The sequence below is a fragment of the Kryptolebias marmoratus genome, linkage group LG11 (genome assembly GCF_001649575.2).
Source record: "Kryptolebias marmoratus isolate JLee-2015 linkage group LG11, ASM164957v2, whole genome shotgun sequence".
Classification (NCBI taxonomy): Eukaryota; Metazoa; Chordata; class Actinopteri; order Cyprinodontiformes; family Rivulidae; genus Kryptolebias; species Kryptolebias marmoratus.
The window spans coordinates 2389442-2396676 of NC_051440.1; positions in this window are offsets into that span (position 1 = coordinate 2389442).

Genomic DNA, 7235 nt, shown 5'->3' on the forward strand with positions numbered 1-7235 from the left:
GGGGGGGGGGGTTGTCACTTTTACATAATATAATACATATATTATAAACTTGGTGTGGTAATAGCTGGGAGTCTTCCTCATCACATTCGCTGAGTGCTCACACATATGTGATAAGATCTGACAGTATATCATGACACCAGGCCTACTGTCATTTTCAAGGTTTGACCAGATTCCCTTCGTCTCTGTCCATTCTCAGTATGAGAAGATTCTAGTTTAAAACTCTGGCCCCAGACAATCTGCATTCCTCCAATGAATGCCAGGGCTTTAATTTAACAAGGCACTGTCTGTTTTTAAACCATTCTTCTGCTGAAGACTTCAGAACAATAGTCTGAACTATTGTTTTCCTGCTTTTTTTTTGACATATTTTGCTCTACTTCTACATACTTTGTGTCATTTCAGCTGTTCATGTTTTAAAATGTTCAGCTCATCCAGGAGATGGGTGATATGACTTTTGGTTATGTAGATTTTATATTTTTCAGAATATTTAACTTTATTTACAATTGTAAATAAAAAAGTAATAATAATAATTTAAAAAAACATTTAAATGTTTTTTTTTTCCATAGAACTACATTGAGATTGTTTTTCAACAACATTGTTCCCTTTTAAAACTGTTTCGGCAAACTGGCTCTTTTCTCTTTATAAAACTTTTAGTATTTAGCTGCCATGTTGATACTGTAGCAAACATATTCAATACATAAATAAAAGTGTGAATATTTCATAATATTGTGTGAAATGGAACCTAGGCGTAAATTCAAACTGGAAGACATGCTTCAGCTTCACCTGTATCGTCCAATCGCTGCATCATGCACCTCCACTACAGTCTATCAGCATCAGACCGCGCCTTATCTTATCCAATCAGCGAGCAAGCCTTCGTTTAAAAGGACTACCATCATGGCTTCATCTGTCCACCAGCCGAGCTTCAAGTAAGTTGGTGCGCGATCCAAAATGTCAGACTTCGAGTCAGATAACCCAGCCAGGCCGCCGGGACTTTTCTATGCGGATCCTGGTCCTTTTTTCCTCTCTTCCTGTTCGTCGAAGCGTTTGTTTGGCTGCCCGCTCGGATCCTCAGTCCCCTCTCATGCTCCTTCAATCTAAGGGAATATCTTCCAGCTCCAGCCTCGGATCTTCACAAATAGCCTCACTCGCCACTCTCCTTCCATATGGGGACTACTCACCGTCTCTTCCTATGTCACTCCACCTCCTCCAGCTACCATAAGTGGAAAGCGAACCCGTAAATCCTCCACTCCCTCAGCTAAGCGCCGCAGGGGCCGTCCTTCATCCGCCCAAACTTTGGCTCCTGCTTCGCCTGGGCCATCAGCTCCAGCTCAAAGCCCTCTTCCTGGATCTTCGTCTTCTTGACTGCCGTCCCTTCTTCAGGCCGCCATCCATCATCTGTCCTTTCTTCTGCCGACGTTCTTCATTTCTCCTCCACGCTCGTTGCCTCTATGGACACTCTCCAGTGCTCCATATCCATTCTTTCAGCGTGTTTGCAAGAGTGTGCCTCTGCCGGCCCTGCCACGTCATCACCACCGCTCACTTCCGCACCTCTCAGCTCTCAGGCCGCTACTCGGGTCCCCCCTGTGGCTTTCACCCTAGCTAATGCTCGCTCCGGGCCTTCCCTAGGCAGGGCTTACACGCCCATACATTCCAAAATTTCACCCAGGCTGTGCTCGAAAATTCTGCAGGGGCAATATATTAATCTGGTGTCTATTATTTTACCTTCTCTCGAAGTCGATCAACGTGTTGCATCGACTGACGGTTTTAATGTCACTTTAAAATTGTCTGACCCACGCATTTCAAAAGACCTCACAATGAGGCAGTTTGTGGCAGCTTTCAGTGTGTTTAGAGATCTGATTTGTTCCTTCTATCCTGACCGCAGAATAAAACTGGATGCTTACCTGGCTCTCATCACCAGGGCCGTAGCTACCATTGAGGACACCGAGGTCCGGACTTCAGTATTTTTCTGCTGTGTATATTATAAAAAAAATCAATCAAAACAGCGCTTTTGAACGGCGTAGTTCTCTGCGTAGCTCCACCAGTTTACTGTAGGAGGCGCTGCAACTGTGTGCAGCTGCAGCCAAACTCAATGTCTACGAAGAAGAGCGCAGCTTTGCTTCCTTACTGCTAAAATAAAGACCAGAAGAAGAAGAAGAGCGCCACTTACGGTGAAACACAACCGAGGTAACTCACTGAAAATATTCTCCTTCAATTACACGAAGCAAAAGTTGGTTAACAATTGCAGCTTCCAATTCGGAGAATGGCTAAAGGGCGATTCCACCTAATTTTTCACTACCTTCAGCATCTTTAATCTACTCTAGTTAAAAAACTACAACACCTAGACACTTCAAATCTGGACCAAATTATTCTGCACTGATTGCAGAACATTTAAAACCAAGTATGTGATTTGTGAAACCTTAATCTAATTTGTGAAACCTGAAAAAGGGGGCTTTTAGCACTTTTGTTTTTTAACATCCATACCATACAAGAACTGGTCCAGCTCCAAAACTACAACACCTCACTGGAATTTGATAAAAAGTTCAAATCTATGCTAAAATCTTGTGTTCTGAATGTGTTTGTGCAGCTTGAACAATCAACATTTATATAAACTAATTTATGTCATTTCAGTGAGTCATCATGGTTGTGCCCTGAGTCCTCTGTTGCTGAAGATGAGGCTGATCCCCATGAATTTACAAACACACACAAATACATGTCATATACACATTCAAATCACTTGTTTTAAATAAATGCTTCTATTTTAATTAGGTTTTGGCCTTCATTGTAACTGATGTGCAGGGGCATAATGAGTGGTTGACCTCAGTATTTTTTAAAGTCTGGCTACGGCCCTGCTCATCACTGATCTTCATCTAAAATATGGTAGATCCATATTTTATCAAAGCATTCGCTACCAAAGCCACCACAGTCCTCTCTCAATCTGGCCTCACTTTAGATTGGTCTATTCTAGACACTGAAATCCTAATCATGTTCACCTCTGTGGTACAGTGGGTCATCAGAGCACGTTCTGCCCTACTCTCCCTTTCAAACCTGGCCTTTCTGTCCATGAATCTACTCAACCCATCTCCGGTATTCAGCCACTTGATCGCCACAGAAGAAGGGTGCAGGTGTTTGATAACATGCCCATCTGTAATAATTTCAATGAAAGTGTTTGTTCATTCCCCAAATGTGCTTTTCTCCATATATGCAGCCATTGCAAAGATGCCCATCCAAAGTCAGTATGCCCCTGCCGCATGATCTCCAATAAGAGCCATCGCGGTTCCAGGTTTTGATTTCCCGTTACCTTTCTACACTCGTCATCATTCCTGAACTGGCCAACCTTCTTCAGCCTCACCTAGATCACACTTTTGTTAATTTCCTGATCACTGGTCTCTCTTAGGGTTTTGAAATAGGTGTTCCCCAACCCCCCGCCTCCATCTATGTCTGTTCCAATATTCAGTCGGCGCTCCGTGTGCCATGATCAGCCCACTTAAATATCCGCCTTTTCCTCTATGCTGTGTTAGTCCCCTAGGTATAGCCACTCACAAGTATTCAGTTAAAAAACGCTTCATTTTAGATCTCTCCGCACCTTATTCCGGCTCCCATCTCAGCATCAATAGCCTTGTATCAAAGCCTCCCTTCTCCCTTTTTTATGCCACAGTGGACCGTGCTATTTCCCTCATTAAAATCGCTGGGCATGGTTAGCCAAAGCTGACATCACCAACGATTTCAAAATCAAGCCAGTCCATCCTTCCCAGTGGCATCTGTTAGGAGCCAAATGGGACTCCAGGTATTATTTTTTTGTCCGTCTGACCTTCAGGTGCAGAAGTAGCCCCTGTTTATTCAATATGCTGTCCAAAGCCCTTTGTCGGATTCTTCTCAACATTATCAAACTTCCTTCCGTGCTGCATCTGCTCAATGATTTCCTGCTGATCAACCCCCCCCTACCTCCCCTGCCCCCTCTCTTTCGAAACTCAAACAGCTCTTCCTCCGTGTCAGTGTTCCTCTCTCTGAGGAAAAGCCCATACGTCCAGCTAAAAAGTTAGATTTCCTGGGTATTACCCTGGATTCTGAAGAAATGGTTGCTTCGCTACCTGCAGACAAATTGTTCCGTATCTGTGAGATTTCTCAGTCCTACATCTCATCCTCAGTTCTTTCTAAGCATCAGCTTTTATCTCTGCTTGGTCATCTTATTTTGCTATGCGCATCATTCCCCAAGGCCGTTCTTTCATTTCCAGGCTGATTGATGTGGCAAATTCTGTTCCCTCTCTGTTAGATGAGGTTTCTCTGGATGAGGGTAGCCGTTCTGGCCTAGCATTTTGGACCAAACTGCTCAGAGATTGGAATGGCATCTCTTTTTTAATGATGATGTCATTTTCTCAGCTGATCCCCTCCAATTTTATACAGACGCTGCTCCGTCCGTAGGTTTTGGGTTTTTTTTTTCAGGGCAGCTGGTTCACTGATAAATGGCCCCCTTCATTTCCCCAGTCTGAGTCCTCAGCTTTTTATGAGATTGTTCCCATCGCAGTGGCCTGTTGCCTGTGAGGGAATCACTGGAAACAAAAGTGCATTGTCGCATTGCTTTTTGTGATAATTCTGCTGCAGTACAATCTATTAATAAAGGCCGCTCCTCTTCTAAATCCATCATGCCACATCACTTGGCAGTCGGTCATTAACAATTTTATCATCTCCACACGTCCTGTTCCTGGTCATTCTAACTCCATCGCTGATGCTCTGTCTCGCCTTCAATTCCAGGTTTTTCAATTACTTCAAACTCCTGTTCCTCTGTTAGAGAACCTAGTGCTGAACTAGTCAACCCCTCGCTCCAACCTTTACTTCAATCAGCTAAATTTTATATAAAATCCAGTCTCACCCCCTCCACTCTCAAATCTCACTCCTTCGCATTGCATATTTTCGCTAAATTCTGCATAACTAATAAAACTCCCCTCTTTCCTGTCCTCATGAGCACAGTCTTAGCCTTCATTTCTTATTGCTTTGATCAACGTCATTTCAAACTCCCGTACATCTGCAGTTTAGTAGCAGGTATGAATTTTTTCTCTAAATGTCATCATCCATGTAGCTCTCAAATGCCCCTTTTCCAGGGCATTTGAGAGCTACAGTGCAATAGGACTATAAACAACAGTGGGGCTGCTCAAGTAGGGCTCCAAAGCCAAACCTATAAACTTCGAAAGAGCTATGGACAACTTTGGCCCTGTGTTGTTGCGGTTTTTTGAACTTATGGGGATTCTCCTGAGATTTCAGGAAGAGAGGCGCAGTGGAAGAAACTCTGGATGCCGCGATTGTTGCATGGAGTAGAACAGCTGTTATCCGCAGGAGATTTCCGGCTTTACAGCGCCTTCAACTGGGGGACAGACAGCATAAATGTTGCAGGGTAAGCTAAAGCTGTTGTTTATAGTCCTATTACTAAAAAACTTTTAATACAGTACAGTTGTATTTTTCGCTCTTCTTCCGCTTCAATCTGACCACACCCACGACCAATGAGTGAACAGGAGCTAAGCTTAAGTCACTCCCTACTCCAAAGTGGGGGGCCAAAAAAGCAGAGACCGGCCTCGAAAAAATGCCGGTGGAAACGCACGTAAAGCAAGCTGAGTAGAGTGGAGCCAGGACCTTTAGAGCCAGTGGAAAAGGGGCAAAAGTGTTTTTTGAAACCAGGCAATCAAACTCCTTCAAAAAGGAATCTCAAAACATAGCGTTACTTAGCCTGATAGCCAGAAACCAATCACACTCTCCGTTCTATAAAACTTATTCTCTGCACTTGAAAGTCACTCCTTTCTAGTGCTTTCCTGTAAGCTTTTTATGGGTTTCTCCGGTTAGGAGAGTGTACGTCTCCAAAGAAAATTTTCTTTCCATCCAGAGACCTAGCTATTTCTGATCTTAAGTTTTATATTTCTATAGTTTATCTCTTAAGCATTCAAAGGGGGAAGGCGCATGCACAATTGTCATTGCTCGTTTAGATGGCCGGTACTGCCCTTTTCATTCTATGGTCAGATTCGCTCTCAAATGTCATAAGCTTGGCTCACCCCTAAAGCCTCTGTTCCTAACGCCTGAAGGCTCTCCCATGTCCTCCTCCTGGTTTCTAAAAATTTTAAGAGAGATTTTAGCATCATACAACCCTCCCCCAAGCCAATTCTCAGGTCACTTCTTTAGGATAGGGGCAGCTACATCCGCCGTCACTCAGGGCATCTCCTCAGCATCTCTACAGCAGCTTGGTCGCTGATCTTCCACAGCATTCTTTTCATACATCCGTCCAAATCTCTCCTCCGTACTAGCCGCTCAACGTTCTCTCAGCGCCTAGGTAAGCGCATCGCAATTAACTGGTGGTGGTGGTCTACCTCATTTTCATCCAATATTTTATCTTAAAATCCAATTTCACTTGTCCGCATCATTTTCTCCCTCTCCTTTTCTCGTCTTGTAGGCTTCTATTATCTATTTCGTGATCAACCTTTGTCTTCCTGTTATGCTTCAATGCTTCTCTATCAATCTACCTCATAAGTCCCGTCATTCACCTTGCATTCTCGCTTTATTTCCATATTCATCCTGGTTGGCTTCCCTTTAGCAGCTGGCTTTCACTACCAGCATCCCTTAGCTTCCGTCTAGTAGCTGACCTTTATCTACCGTCATCCCTTAAATTCCCCTTAATAGCTGGCCTACATCTACCAGCATCCGATAACTTCCGTTTAGCAGCTGGCTTACATTTACCAGCATCCGATAAGTTTCCCTTTAATAGCTGGCCTTCATTATCAGCATCCCATAACTTTATATAGTAGCTGATCTTCATCTTCCAGGATCTTATACACTCCCTTTATTTGCCGGCTCATTTATGCCTCAACTTTTCAGTCTAAACCTTTATTGCTCATGTATTTATTTATTTTTTTCCCCACTAGGCATCCATCAGTTTCCCTTTCACCAGAACTCGGCCTCGGCATCCTATTTCTGGGGGAAGACGCCTCTAATCCTCACCCTAAGCTTCTCATCCAAGCTCATTGCTATTCACAGCACTCAAGTCTTCTGCCGAGGTCCAAGCACCAAAATCTTGTCTTTCATGTCTAATAAAACTATTTAATTTGTTGCACACTCGAACAAAATTGATGTCGAGACATGCGGTGGTTGTAACTTTTCTTTACTTTCTTCTTTTCTTCTGAACATACAAAAACACATGTGTCAGTTCGACGTGCGTTACACATAATCTCGCGTCTGCTTCTCCGTCTCCCTAAGTCACTAAC